This window comes from Bos taurus, chromosome 27, assembly GCF_002263795.3.
Source record: "Bos taurus isolate L1 Dominette 01449 registration number 42190680 breed Hereford chromosome 27, ARS-UCD2.0, whole genome shotgun sequence".
Lineage (NCBI taxonomy): Eukaryota > Metazoa > Chordata > Mammalia > Artiodactyla > Bovidae > Bos > Bos taurus.
The window spans coordinates 12,984,062-12,999,407 of record NC_037354.1 but is presented as its reverse complement, the minus strand read 5'-3'; the positions used below and the strand labels follow the sequence as shown (position 1 = coordinate 12,999,407).

The 15,346-nt window shown below is 38.3% G+C and overlaps 1 protein-coding gene across 5 annotated transcripts in view; it reads right to left on the bottom strand.

Moving 5' to 3' along the window:
• TENM3 (teneurin transmembrane protein 3) overlaps window positions 1-15,346 on the bottom strand; it is a 1,022,495-nt gene that overhangs the window by 775,031 nt on the left and 232,118 nt on the right. The window contains exon 4 of one of the 5 annotated variants that reach the window (XM_059882198.1): window positions 9,249-9,343. The exons of the other annotated variants lie outside the window; for them this stretch is intronic. The gene's annotated coding sequence lies outside the window, so the exon portion shown is untranslated. The remainder of the gene's footprint in view (window positions 1-9,248; window positions 9,344-15,346) is intronic. 5 annotated transcript variants of the gene reach the window in all.

Genomic DNA, 15,346 nt, shown 5'->3' with positions numbered 1-15,346 from the left:
TTCCTTCTTGGGTTTAGGGTTTCTGCATGGGACCTTGCTTGGTAGAGATATTAGGTTGGCTGGAAACAGTAAATAACACAATAGGCGGACATGTGTGTGCTAAGTTGCTTCAGTCATGCCCGACTCTCTGCGTCCCTATGGACTGTAGCCCCCCAGGATCCTTTGTCCTTGGGATTCTCTAGGAAATAGAGAATTTATTTAGAGAAACAGAGAAACAGTGGGTTGCCATGCTCTTTTCCAGGGGATTTTCCTGACCCAAGGATTGAACCCACACCTCCTGCACTGGCAGGCAGGTTCTTTACCACTAGCTCCACCTGGGAAGCCTGAGGAGGACATGGGGATGATGCAATTATTAATTATGTTGAAAAAATAAAATCCTATCTGCTGTTTTCCTTAACCTCTGCTAAGTCCACCAAATATTTATGACCATAATTGATGCAAACAGCCTTGAATTCTTCCAGATTGGCTGCCTCATGACTTTGGATGAGGATAATATTTTCTGATTTTCTTGCTATTTCTCACTCTCTCCTCTTCCTCCCCTCATCCCTATGTATTTATTTATTTAATCAATATATTTTGAGTGTCTATTACATGCCAGGAACTGTGCTAGGTAGAGGGAACAAAGCTGCAAACAGAACAGACCTAGTTTCTGTCCTTACAGGGCTTGATTTTTTTTTTGCAATTCCATTTCTGATTTAAATATACTATCTGCTATGGTGCATAATAAATGCTTATTCTATGAAAATTATTTTAGGCTTCTTAAAAATGACCAAGAATGAAACTGTGGCATAAAAAAGAAATCTTTAATACCTCACCTCACCAGCCCATTTTTTTTTTAAGCATTTCTTGTAAGGTATGTATTTGTAGCTAACAAAAAATAGAATTTATTTTTATTTACTTTAAATTCTCCAAGTACCATGGCATGGAGCAAACCCAGAGTTATTCTTTTGGTCAGAGGCATGCTGGCAAACCATGATTTGAGCTGCCAGCAGCACACAAGGCCTAGAAATGCTGAGACAAAATGCAAGTGGGGAGCAGATAAAGGCAACCCACAGGGCCTCTGTGACTCTGATTAAGTGGGCCCCTGAAATAACTTTAAAATGTAGACTTTAAAAGATATATCATACGACCACATAAAGGAGGTGGTTACAAATCACTGATGGTGGAAAAAAATTCTCAAGGAGAGTTCTAAAAACTGCTTGATGTTAAGCAGATGCATTATCTTTTGGTTTGAACCCTAGGAAGTGAAAGTTTTAAGATGATAGACAAAAGGGTATTTTTTTTTTCCTTTTATCTTGATAGTTGGGATAAAGTTTCTGTCAAAAAATTCTAAGGTGAGCAATGATGAAAATAATTTTAGGTAGTTCAAAAGCTTAATTATACTGTTGTGTAGCCTTCTAATAAATATGCCACAGACAGTGACATGCATTCCCATTCATTATAATTTGGTTTTACATATATTGGAAGTCTTACATATAGCAATTATTTATACACACATTTTAATGCTCATTATTATTTAAATGACTATTGGTAATTTAGATTTTAGAATCAAAGAGAGTCAGAATAGATGTCTAGAAGAATATTACTTTGTTATTATAATAAGCAAGTGTTTGAGATAAAGGTGTTAACTGAAAGCTATCAATTGTAACTCAGAGATATGCTTTCTGAAATTATTCTAAGTGGAACAAATGAAGAGCTGTTTTTGAAAGTTATTTTATAATTAAAATCAGGCACAAAGAAGCTCAATTCTATTTATTTCTCTAAAACTTGTTTACTTGAATCTTGCTAATAAATTAAGAACACAGCTTAATTTATCTTTCATTTAAATCAGGTAACAAATTAACAAATTAAGCACTGAATTTCTTAATTGTTTCTTGTCAGGTGGTATTCAAACTTGCAAAATGTTTACCCACCTGGGTGAGATTTCTGCAAAGTGAGAAATAGACCTTCCATTTTAATGTAGTTACTGAAATAATAGCACCTTATTTTGTTTGGTGCTTACAAATTCATTGTGTATTTTAGCACAATAGATCACAATATCTTTGTTGTGAAACACTGGTCGATTTAACAGAAAATATTACTTATTGTACATACCTAAGTATCCTGAATTTATTTGCATTCTAAAGTCTTATATGAGAGTGACAAGATAGCTATTATTGCTAATCCTCATGGTATGTGTCATACATGAAAAAAATGTCATATGTCATGCGTTTTACCTAGCAAGAAGTTGAGAAAGACTGATAAAACCACCTTATACTACTATGTTAGTGGTCAATATATATCAACATCCCAATTTTAAAGAGCAACTCAGAACCATTAAATAATTTGACTCAGGTCATATGACATAGAAAGGAGTAAACCAGAATTTTCCAACCTTAACTATGAGAGCTTTCAAAGAATCAAATATTAGCAAGAATTGTTAGAAAACATAAAGGAATTTGCTGATTTTTATTAGTAATCAAGGTATAGTTTCCAAGAAATTATCAATAAATATCAATTTTAGCCAATGCTTATAATATTAGCAGAGGAAAAATAGGTGTAATGGATTTTCTGGATGTGTAACTTATTCCTTGTTTTGAAGTTAGGAATATATAAGTTAATATCAAGTTTTATAAAGAAATATATATGCATGTGTGTGTGTGTTTGTGTTGTGTGTGTATGTAATGATTCTAAACTTTTTTTTAAATTGCAGTAAGAATAGTTATCAGGAGATCTACCCTCTTAACAAATTTGTAAGTGTATATAATTACAGTATTCTTAACTATAGGCACAAAGTTATACAGCAGATTCTAGGACTTATCATTATACATATCTGAAATTTTACACTTGATGAATTGAAAAAAATTATTCTGTAGCAGTAACTTCAGATTACCTCTGGGTGGTGTGATTATTAGCCATTTTTCCTTTCATTAAAACATAATTTCTGTATTATCTGTGGTTTTCTTTTTGGTTAAACTGCACTATTAACAGTCTCGATGTTTTTCATCACTGAGCTTTTGTTGCATAAGCCAAGATAAAAATACTTGAAGCAAAGCGAAGAAGAAAGGAAAGAGAGATGCTCTGTCTTTGCTTCTTGCCATTGGCAGAGGAGCCTTCTTGGATTAAGAGATTCCTAACTTAGAGGTATCTACTGCTGCTGCTGCTGTTGCTAAGTCACTTCAGTCGTGTCTGACTCTGTGCGACCCCATAGACGGCAGCCCACCAGGCTCCCCCGTCCGTGGGATTCTCCAGGCAAGAGCACTGGAGTGGGCTGCCATTTCCTTCTCCATTAGAGGTATCTACCATACCTCAACTTGACCTTAACCTGTGGCAATAGCCAAGACAAACCCAGGTATGATTGGACAGGACCTACTGGGGAGGGCCAAGCCTGGTACTTGCCAGCCAAGAGGGTGGCGCAGGCTCTGGGCAACCACTTTTACTTGCAGATAGGTGCCAAAGGACATTTTAGCCCAGGAGAGATCTCTCCAAAGTATGGCAGCAAGAGGTCTCCATCTAAGTGAACAAACACACGATGGGGGTGAGGTGGCTGGATATCCTCCAACCATTCTTACGGCCTGAGAGGCAGAAGGACCAGAGTGGTCCTCTGGTACCCAGAATACCGGGGCCTGAATGGAATCTGTCAGTATGTAGCAAGGCACAAATCAAGGGACTAGTGCTAAGGAGCAGAATCCCAGTCCTCGTGAAGGGACAGGAGAGGATAAGGTAGAGTCCCTGTCTTTGGAAAGGATGAATCTGGGCTTTAAAAGAAGGCAAAATTCCACTTACATCAAGGGACATGCTAGGACTCAGGCAGGCTGGCAGCCTAAAATGGTTAAATCATGATGGTCTTAGTCCAGAGTTGAGCAGGCTTAGGCTTTTCAACACCTCTGAGTAGGTGCTGCTGCTGCTAAGTCGCCTCAGTCATGTCCGACTCTGTGTGACCCCATAGATGGCAGCCCACCAGGCTCCCCCTTCCCTGGGATTCTCCAGGCAAGAACACTGGAGTGGGTTGCCACTTCCTTCTCCAGTGCATGAAAATGAAAAGTGAAAGTGAAGTCGCTCAGTCATGTCCTCCTCTTCGCGACCCCATGGACTGCAGCCTACTAGGCTTCTCCGTCCATGGGATTTTCCAGGCAAGAGTACTTGAGTGGGGTGCCATCACCTTTACCGAGGCAGAGTGCTACCTCCCCTTATTTACGGAGCAGCAATGAAGTGTTTCTCAGGTTTGCCTTTGTGCTATATTGCAGGAGAATTTAACCTGGCTGTCTTATTCCTCTTAGGGAGAAGTCATGAGCGTGTGACAGGGTCCAAGGCAGCAGGAAAAGGGATGATGAACAGGCAGATGCCTGTATTCCTGGAAAGTGAGCATGGAGAAGGCAGAGGGTCCCATTTAAAGATTAGATTTTCTTTATGGTGAAAAGAAACTTGATAGGTTTTTAATTGGTTCTATAAATGGAACATTCTCTAAAAGTAATAGTAACTGATATCTATGGAAAAACTAAGAGTTGGACACGACTTAGAGACTGAATGTCAGAAACTAACATCTGTTGCGTATCCTCCACTCTAGGCACTGCTCTAGGTACAGCATATACAGTATTGAGAGCCCCCACAATCACCCTGAAAAGCAAATATTATCACCTCAATCTTATAGAAAAGGAAACTGGGTAAGGTCCATGACTGGCAGGTGGCCGGCTGGACCTGTATTGAAAACTCACTCTTCCTGTTTCCAAAGCCTATGCTGCCTGTTGCTATGCTTCTAGTATCTCAAGTGAGATCCCAAAGTTAGGAAGAGCATGGTATGCCCAAATATCCAAATCGCCTCTGTAATTGTAACTACTGGACAAACCAGGTATGGAAGGAAGCTTTTCATCCCAAGTGTCTGCTACTGAAACAGCTGCATTAAAAACATTTTAAAATGGTTGGTGTGGGGACTTCTTTGGCAGCCCAGTGGTTAAGACTTTGCTTTTCAAGGCAGGGGGGGTGTGAGTTGGATCTCTGATCTGGGAGCTAAGATACCATATGCCTCGTGGCCAAAAGAAACCACAAGCATAAAAAAACAGAAGCAGTATTGTAACAAATTCAATAAAGATTTTCTGAAAAATGGTCCACATCAAAAAAATATCTTTAAGAAAAACCACAATCCTTAAAAAAAAAAAAAAAAAAGTTGGTATGGCAAGGGAACATGAGCTGGAGGAGAAGAAATGACGGAGGGAGGGAGGGAGGGAGAGAGAAGAAAGAAATTCAGTCTTCACAGTCCGTTCTGCAGGAGCCAGAGAAACAATTCTGTGTTCCTCAAATAGTCAAAGAGGTGACACAGGTGGGTCAGAGAAGAGCCTCCCTCAGTCAGCTCAAAATAACGCTCTTCCACTTTTGTGTCTCCAGGCACAGTGGGACTGAGTGTCAATTTCCTCACCTTTGTGGAGAAGATGCACCTTTCAAAAATGGACTTGTTTTTATTTTCTCAGGGATGAGGTTCGTGTGGGTTCACAATGCCTTCAAATTATGTCTGTAATGGGCATTTCCTTCTCTGAGCATTTACTAATTCTTTGGAGGACCTTCCCTTTGCCCTCCAGCCTTTTGAGAGACAACCTTATTTCAGTTCCCTTTTTAGTCTCCTGGATCAGCTCGATTTGGACAAGACAGAAGACATCAAGTAAAATCTTGATGGATTTTTCAGGCTCTGCCTGCTTGACTTTTGTGTAAAGTGAGAACTCTGCTCAACGTCAGCTGGGGCCTTCTGAGAGAATCAAACAGAGAAGAGCTGTGAAAGGCTTGGCCCACAGCTTTTTAATATTATGTAAAAAAACCCCACCACATGGCCCTCTGCCCACTGTCTAGACGACAGACTCATGACTGGGGAATCATTTTTTTCCTGTCCCTACCACCCAAAATTGAATGACACAGAGATCATTTTTGGTATCTATTGAAGAAATCCCCTTGCCTAACTCACTCTCCATAACATCTGGTCTCAACCCTTCTGATGATTGTGTGCTATGACCCCTCACGAGGTCTCTGCCTTCATTTGGGAGAAAGAGTAACTGTAGTCTGTGTTGGTTTACAGTCAAATTGACATGAGGTATTTTAGTGAAAAAGACTGATAGATTCAAAAGGACACCATTCTGTCACCCCTCGGGGAATAATATTTCTAGGCAATGATGGTTTCAGGATGCTAAGACTTTAGGTGAAAGGACAGGGAACTTTAAAAGGGAGGGACCAGACTTAGCACTGAACGACAACAAGGCAGATAATACCTGAACCCACCAACCAGTCTTAGCATCACAGAGACAAGGGACCAGATGCCATAGAGATTATGTAGCAGCATCTGTATGGATTTCTTGCCTTTAAAAAAAGGTTTTGGATCTCACCAACAAATAAAAGGGAAGGAGATTATTATAGGATACGCAAGACAGAGAAGAACAAAACCGCTTAACTTTTGTTTGGATCCTGACTTAAACTATAGTAGAAACATTTTTGAGACTGTTAGATACATTTCACTATGGACTGAATGTTAGCTGATATTAGGCATGTATTTTGTGTGAGGTGTGATAATGGCATGGTGGTATTATAAAAACAAACAAGTGATAAGTCCTTAATACTTTATTTAAAAGTATATGTGGATGGGATTACTTGCTTTGAAGTTCTTTAGCAATAACTACATAACAAATAATGCAGAGGGAATAAATGAAACGAGATGGGCAAAATGTACTCACTACTTTTGTTTATACCTGACAATGTCTATAATAAACTTTAAAACATTCATGCCTTTTATCGTCTCGTTCAAAGTACCCACCCCTCTAAGTAAGAAGTCCTGGGGCCTCTTATCCATGGAGAGAAGAGGGAAGACAAAGGATCAAGTGATCAGAAGGTGACTTCTGTGATTGCTTTTTTCTCTTTTTTAGTAAAAACTACATTTCACTTTTTACTCCAACTGCAAGCAATGATTATGACCTGTTTCTACCTTTGTAAGTGAATTTATTTTCATAGTTTCATAATTACATTTTTAAAAAACCAAATTGTATCAGGAAATATTTAAAATATTTAACAGAAGAGGTAAGCTTTTTAAGTTTGAGAATTTTACTCTTAACTTTATGCTCTGACTATAAATCTTCTAACACCTCTTCGTATGCATTGGCTTATAGACTTCAGACTGTCAAGAAAAACAAAAACAAAAACAAAGGCCATTTATATAAACAGCACATTGAACTCTTTTATGAAAGAGGTCTTGCTTTCCAGAGACTCCTCAAACTCAACCAATCAAGGTAAATCTTATTCCACATCCTCTTTGCCTTTCCATTTTAATTATCATGTTTGTTTTCTGCGATGTTTGCCCTTGTATCTGTGTTTACTCTCTCACCTGTGGCAAATGCATGTTTTCTAGTTGAGTTCCTGCTGGTACTTGTCATATGTTGATAATATTCAGCAGTGTGTGCAATAAACAAATAACATCAGATAGAGAAGGAGAAACTAACTCCATCTACATAATCACAATTTGGTATCTGAATGATGCTTTTTATTTTTTTTCCTAGCCACATTAAGAAACTTAGAGTGCTGGGGGGGCTTTGGGGAGAGATGATGAAAGGAAGAACAGAATCAAGGAGGGATGGGAGGCATTGGGAGAAAGCAGGGCTACAGTCCTGTACAGACACATGAATGACAAAAGGAAAGAACACAGCAAGACTGCTCTTCAAACAGAATGTGTATGAAAAAGCCATTCAAGCTAGAGTCATCTGACACACACACAAAAGTTGCTGCCACAGGGTAGATACTGTAGCTTACCGGAGATGGAGGTTCTGAAAGCTTTGCAAAACTAGTCCTCATCTTTCTGACAGCCCAAGTCCATGTCTTACTTGCTGGTGACTCCATCATTTCCTGAGAGACTGTGGCCGGGTGCCACAGAGCAAATGCCTCTGTGGCCACCACTTAAGGCAAGAGAGACTTCGGTTTCCTGAAACCATCTGGCCAAAGGCCCTAATCAGTCTCATCAGTCTACCCCCCACCCCCAACCCAAGGTACATATCCTACCCTTCAATCTTTGGAGGCCTTTTAGGAGAGACATCATGAAGTCAAAAGGTCATTGCTTTAATCTGAATCAATTCAATACAAAATTTCTAGAGGTCAGAGCTCTTGGATTTTCCCTGGCTGTCTTAGATGTAGTGTTTTTCTCTTACACTGACTGTAAAACACCCTATAAAACATAACAGAAGAGAGAGTGAGGCATTTAGCATTGACCCGTGTCTTTTAGGGGTCATCTTCCTAGTGTTAACGATCCAAAATGAATTACTCATGACACACAGAACTCTTTATAAATTCCTTGTGAATACCTAAAGTGATCATTTTTCTTTGCACCTACTCATACAACAAGCACCCATTAAGTTTTAATTATCTCTTCTAACCAAGCCTTTCATCTTTGTGTTCTGCCCACTGCCAGGGGCCTTGGAAGACAGAGTCAGATTTAATATACACAGTTGATTGAAGGACTTACTTTGAGCCATACACATTCAGAACTTGTTGACTGAAGCTATGAGGCAAACGTACTCTTTGTACATGCAAAAATTCCAATTCTCTCTGAATTCCAATTGTTATATTGTCTTAGGGAACCAGAGCCACATTTGGCCTGCAGTGTCCATACACCCTCTAGAAGGGGAACTTGATGACATGAAAGTTTAAAAACAGCTTTCTTTGTTCTGAACAAATTCAGCTTTGAAATTTAGCAACAAAAAATATTGCCTTATGCAGGCACTGGCTCTAAAGGATTATACAACAGACTAAGAGAGAGAGAGAGAATGAGAGCAAGAGGGAAGTTCAGAAAACAAAACATGCAATTAGAATCTTCTTTATATTCAACTAGTCATTGATTTATTTTAATGTATTACTTGTCTTCCTGAAATATAGCATTGTTTAGAATTTTATTTGTTTAGAGCTATTGAAGAATTGAGCTCCCCGTCTGTTTGAGACAGCTCTCGTACAACTGGTATGGCCAAATCTGATTATTTCTCTTGCTACAGTGGTAATATGCTGTATCTTCAGAAGAAATCGATTCTAAAACGTGTTCAAAGAAACCAGCTCACAATCCACGTTGAAGCATTCAATAAAATAAAGTTCCCTGTCTGGAAAGTCTTGAGATACATTTGAAATCAAGGGTTGAGATTAAAAAGGTAGAAAAAAAGGTAGAAATGCACTCATTGGAGTAAACATTACAGTTCAATATCAAAGAAAATCACTAATCACTCCATAGATAGGTGTAGATTCATTTAAAAATCTGTACATACCATTTATTTGGTTTTATTTCATTTCCTTTAGTCTACGGGTTGATCAGGAAATTGGTATTTGAACACTGGCATTTGAATTTTGAGATGCTAAAAACCTGGCAAGAAAAAAAGTGCCTCTTATTTTAAGCATCTTTTGAGTATCTTCTATACCGTTAGCTGTGACTGTAAGCTTTATGTTGAAGGTAGAGAGCAAGCAGCTAGTTTTGTGTGTGTGTGTGTGTGTGTGTGTGTGTGTGTGTGTTTAAAGGCTATCATGGTATACAACTTAGGCTGGTTTGTTGTATCACATGTAAGATAATGGGCTCTTAGGCTATACAGCTGGATATTGTTTGGCATGGATACAACTTATTTTATCTAAACAACATTCCTTTCCTTAATCCCTTCAGTTGGGGAACAGACTTTCCTGCATGCTGTCCACTATAAGGAACACATAGAACAATCCCCAATCACTCAACAGGCTGCCACCTATTGGATGTGATCGCATAATGTAGTTAAGGCGGATACAAAGTCACAGTATAAAGAGTAGGGGCATCAGCTCTGCTTACCCATCTTACAAGTATTTACTCAATTATCTGCTGTTAAGAAAATTCTGGAATTCAGATTTTGGCTGACATTTTCAAACTTCATTTATATGATTAAAACGATTTGGATGCATTAAAATTAGAGTGGGAGAGGCAATTAGAATAACTTAAAATACAGTATGAGTATTTTAGGTGCCTTGCTTGTGTCTAATTTATGTTAGCTGTATATATATATATATATATATAGATTGGAGTACCACCTTAATATAGTTTAACCTGCGTCTAAACTGAGTGATAATATAGTTATCGTGAAAATTATACTCTGACCATGTCAGTAAACTAGTATCTTTCTTCCTTTTATTCTTACTTTTTGTATTGGAGTATAGTTAATTACAATGTAGTGTTGGTCTTAAGTGTACGGCAAGGGGATTCAGTTATGCATATATATATATATATATATATATATTCAGGTTCTTTTATATTTTAGGTTATTAAAAGATACTGAATATACTTCCCTGTGCTGAACAGTAGGACCTTACTGTTTACCTATTTTATACACAGTAGTGTGTATCTGTTAACTCCAAATTCCTCATTTATCTCCACTTCCACCTCCACTGCTCTCTCCCTATTTCTTCCTTTTTATTCTCTTCCTCAATCTCACTGTCTCTCTCTTAATCTGTTCTGGGCTTTAATTTTTTTTTTTTTAAATAAGGATTTTGGCTTAAAGTTTAAATTTTATCTTTCCACACCAATATTCATAGGTCATCATTTAATATATCAGCAGGAGGCCAAGAATGGAACAAGCAAGATTTTTACTCTTTCAAAGTTGTATGAACCAATCTTTTGAAATATCCCAAATAATGGATTTAAAAAAAGAAAATCCTGGAGAAAATAAGATTTTTTTTTTAGAAAATAATGGTTCAAATACCTGAAAAACAATTAAAAAAAAATTATGTTTGAAAACTTGAAAAACTAATTCTTTTTTCTCCATCCAAATTTGAGTGCAATGATCCAATAAATGGTAAAAATAATAAAATACACTGTGCTCTGTGACAGCCTAAAGGAGTGAGATGGGATGGGGGTGGGCGGAGGTTCAGGAGGGAGGGGACATACGTGTACTTGTGGCTGATTATGGCAAATAGATGGGGAAGCAACGGAAACAGTGACAGGTTTTATTTTCTTCAGCTCCAAAATCACTGCAAATAGTGACTGCAGCCATGAAATTAAAAGATGCTTGTTCCTTGGAAGGAAAGCTATGACAAACCTACACGGTGTATTAAAAAGCAGACCTTTGCTGACAAAGGTCCATCTAGTCAAAGCTATGGTTTTTACAGTAGTCATGTACGAATGTGAGAGCTGGACCATAAAGAAGACTGAGCGCCAAAGAATTGATGCTTTCTGTAAGTCATGTATGGATGTGAGAGTTAGACTATAAAGAAAGCTGAGTGCCAAAGAATTGATGCTTTTGAACTGCGGTGTTGGAGAAGACTCTTGAGAGTCTCTTGGACAGCAAGGAGACCAAACTAGTCAATTCTAAAGGAAATCAACCCAGAATATTCATTGGAAGGACTGTAGCTAAAACTCCAATACTTTGGCCACCTGCTGCAAAGAGCTGACTTATTCAAAAAGACCCTGATGCTGGGAAAGATTGAGGGCAGGAAGAGAAGGGGATGACAGAGGATGAGATCGACTCAGTGGACCATGAATCTGAGCAAACTCTGGGAGATAGTAAAGGATAGGGAAGTCTGTCGTAAAGAGGTCAGTAAAGAGTGGGACACAACTTAGTGTCGTAAAGAGTGAGGTCGTAAAGAGTGGGACACAACTTAGTGACTGAACAACAACAGTGGCAGAAGCTAACACATCATCATAAAGCAATTATCCTCCAACTAAAATTTTTTTTTTTTAATGTGCTGAAAATAAGTCGTATATTCCCATGGATGTCTGGCTTACACACCTGGTGGTGCTTTACCTCTTCTGGATTTTGCTCAGTGCCAGCACAGAAGCAAGGATAGAAGTTGACAGCAAACATCAGGCAGCTTTGAGCAATGGACACAGTGGTTCCAATTATTTTAAGGTAATATGTGCCCATGGATAATTGGTTACACATTTACTTATTCCTAATTTGGGTCTCACTGTTCCTAAGTAGCTTCATCATACCTCTCTAAGCAGGCCCTTTGCACCCCTGGGCTAAATCAAGCATCCAAAGTCATCTATTCATGTATGGGCTGTTACCATTAGCAATATGCAAAGGCTGTCACAGAGCTCTGTGATCAGCAGGGGTATTCTGCATGACCAGGGTTGCTGGAGAGATAACGCCAAAATAACCTTCTGGGAGAAATAAAAGAAAATATTTAATGAAATCAGTACTCTTAAAAAAAAAATATGTGTTCAAGTCAGCTTAAAAGCCCATTTATTATACTTCTAGCCTAAAAAGTATATGTAATCATTTTATGAGCAGTTGATGACTTGAAACCAAGGCTGTCTGTTATAGTTACAGTATACACAAAATTATAGATGCTGGGAGATTTCTCCATTGTTCTATCAGAAGTTGATAACAACCCTCTTTATTTAAAGGCCAGTATATCCCCAGGCAAATTGAGTTTCCATGCTCAGTTGATTCAGGGCCTATTTCAAGCAACGGCTGCCAACTATGTCAAAATGTATAGCGATTTTGTGATATGCATAGTTTTCCAAAGGGGAGAGTGAGATCACCAGTCTCAATCCATTTGTGACTTGACTTAGATTTAAAATTGCCCTCGAGAAATAGCTAGCTGGTATATAAGGGTACTGAAATATTTTCCATTGAGATTGCTTTCTCCTTATCCTTCAGTTTTTTTTTTTTTTCAATCATGAGTCACTAAAATTATCTTGAAAAATTGGGAAAAAATATGTCCTGTTATTGACAGAATTCATTACATTAGAATAAGGCAAAACAGCCTACTTATAATCAACAGTACCATTTTGAGTAATTTGTTCTTTTTGACATTTTCTAAAAGAATAGCTTTCCCTACATTAATGCTAAATAGATGGGAAAATATTAAGTACAAGAATATACACAAATTGCATTTTAATCCCTATTTTTCTTTAAAAAATATGTCAAAGATAAATCTAACTGTGGTTTAAATACACACTTTTCTTCAAATGTTTAGGAAATGATGCTTAACACAGAGAAAAATAAAGCCATTAATTTTCCATTTGCATAACTTGCCCTTGAACTTTATTTGATACTTCTTATTTGCTTTTGCAATATAGAGTCCAAGATTCCAGTTTAAAGGATATAAGCAATAGCTTTTATTTTTGTTTTTGCATTTTTAGGAGCTAGGCATTTATTATTCTTAATGCCTACTTTATACAGACAGTTTCAGTGCCAGTTTAAGTTGTATGGGGCTCACATCTATTACCTACACAAATTCCATATATTTAAAATTCTGAAGCCTTTTAAGCAATTCTATTTGGATTATTTCACATGAGAATATATTACCAAGGATACAAAATCTGTAATATGTATTAATTTTTTTTTCTTTCCACTTTTTCATGGTATGTAAGTTACCCACACTAACACATGAAAAGAGAGAAAAGGAAGAAGAAAATCATGAGAGGAGGTTGACATACAGGTGATGTACTAAAAAAGCTGGATGCCCTTTGTTGCTTGGATTTATTGTTTATTAACTGAACTTAAAATTAAGCACTTATTTTATTCCTTTCTCTCTCCCTTGTTGTTCTCTCCCTTATCTTCTCTCCTTTCTTTTTTCAAAGGTATTGAGCAGCTCCTGTTGTAACAGGGACTGTCTCAGAAGCTGGACCTTGGGGTTATTAACACAGAGTCTGTCCCCACCTTCGGGAACTAGTCATTCAGTGAGAAAGATCGGTGCTCAACAGATACAAATTCTCATCATTACCAAGGGTGATAAGATAAGAGCCAAGACAAAACCCATTAGGATCAGGAGTGAGTACACTGGGAAACAATTTAGATGAAGACTCAAGGAAAGTCTTCTTTGAAGAAGAGACGTTTGTTTTTAGTTTACTGTATGATTATCACCAGGGGCTTCCCTGGTGGTACAGTGGTAAAGAATCTGCCTGCTAATACAGGAGATATAGGAGACACGGGTTTGGTCCCTGGGTTGGGAAGATCACCTGGAGTTGGAAATGGCAATGCACTCTATTATTCTTGCCTGGAGAATCCCATGGACAGAGGAGCCTGGAGGGCTACACTCCATGGGGCTACAAACAATCAGACACGACTGAGTGACTAAGCAACAACAATTACCAAGGCTAACCCTGGTGGCTCAGTGGTAAAGGATCTGTCTGCCATTATAGGAGACCTGGGTTCGATTCCTGGGTTGGGAAGGGGCCCTGGAGAAGGAAACAGCAACCCATACCATATTTGCCTGCGAAATCCCATGGACAGAGGAGCCTTTCAGGCTGCAGTCTATGTGGTTGCAAAAAGAGCCAGTCGCAGCTTAGTGACTAAACATCAACGACAGTGATTACCAAACAACAACAGGGACACTTTTTTGGGAAGATATGATATGTGGAGGATTCTATGCTTGGTTCTGAAGTGAAAATTGATAACCATAACCAAAAAACAAAATAAAACCTCAAATCCGAAAACAAAGCAAAACATCCACAGCTTCGATTCTTATCCCAGAGGATCCTTATACCTGTATGCTGCTGCTAAGTCGCTTCAGTCGTGTCCGACTGTGCAACCCCATAGATGGCAGCCCACCAGGCTCCCCCGTCCCTGGGATTCTCCAGGCGAGAACACTGGAGTGGGTTGCCATTTCCTTCTCCAGTGCATGAAAGTGAAAAGGGAAAGGGAAGTCGCTCAGTTGTGGCTGACTCTTAGCGACCCCATGGACTGCAGCGCACCAGGCTCCTCCGTCCATGGGATTTTCCAGGCAAGAGTACTGGAGTGGGGTGCCATAGTGTATTTTTAATACTGGTTAAACTTTTGTAGTTGTGCATTAATGAATTTAATGCACTGTTTCTATAAACAAACACCTACATATACATTCTTATAGTTAATCATATATTAACTTTGTGCCCTGCCTAGGTAATTCTTTTGTTTAATAAATATTGATTGATTTTCTTCTCTGTGTCATAACATGCATTTTGCTAGTTTCTGGGAATATGATATTGAAGGGGCATCTGTTGCTGGCTTCTGTAACATACAATCTAGTAGACACACAAGGAGGATGACTATCTCTGTGCTAAATTTTCTCTTGAGGGTAAACTCAGGGTGGTTTGGCACACAAGGGAGGGCCATGCATTCTTGGCTTGAGGTCAGCAGAGGTGTGCAGTGAGATAGTTACTAGCACACTTAATCCTCAGGAGCAGAAACTTAAGCCAATAAATGCTAAAACACTTTCCCAACTTCAAAAAAGTAGAAAATTTCACCAAATTATTTAAAAATCATATTTGAAGCAGAAAAGAATGAGTTTATTTATTTAGATCATTATTGTATTATTGATCTAATGAATCCAACCTTAATTTAGAATAATATTTATGTTCCAAACAGTTTACCTAGTTTTACAAACCACCCACCAGCTAGAAAGACTAATGCCTATTGCTTGATGA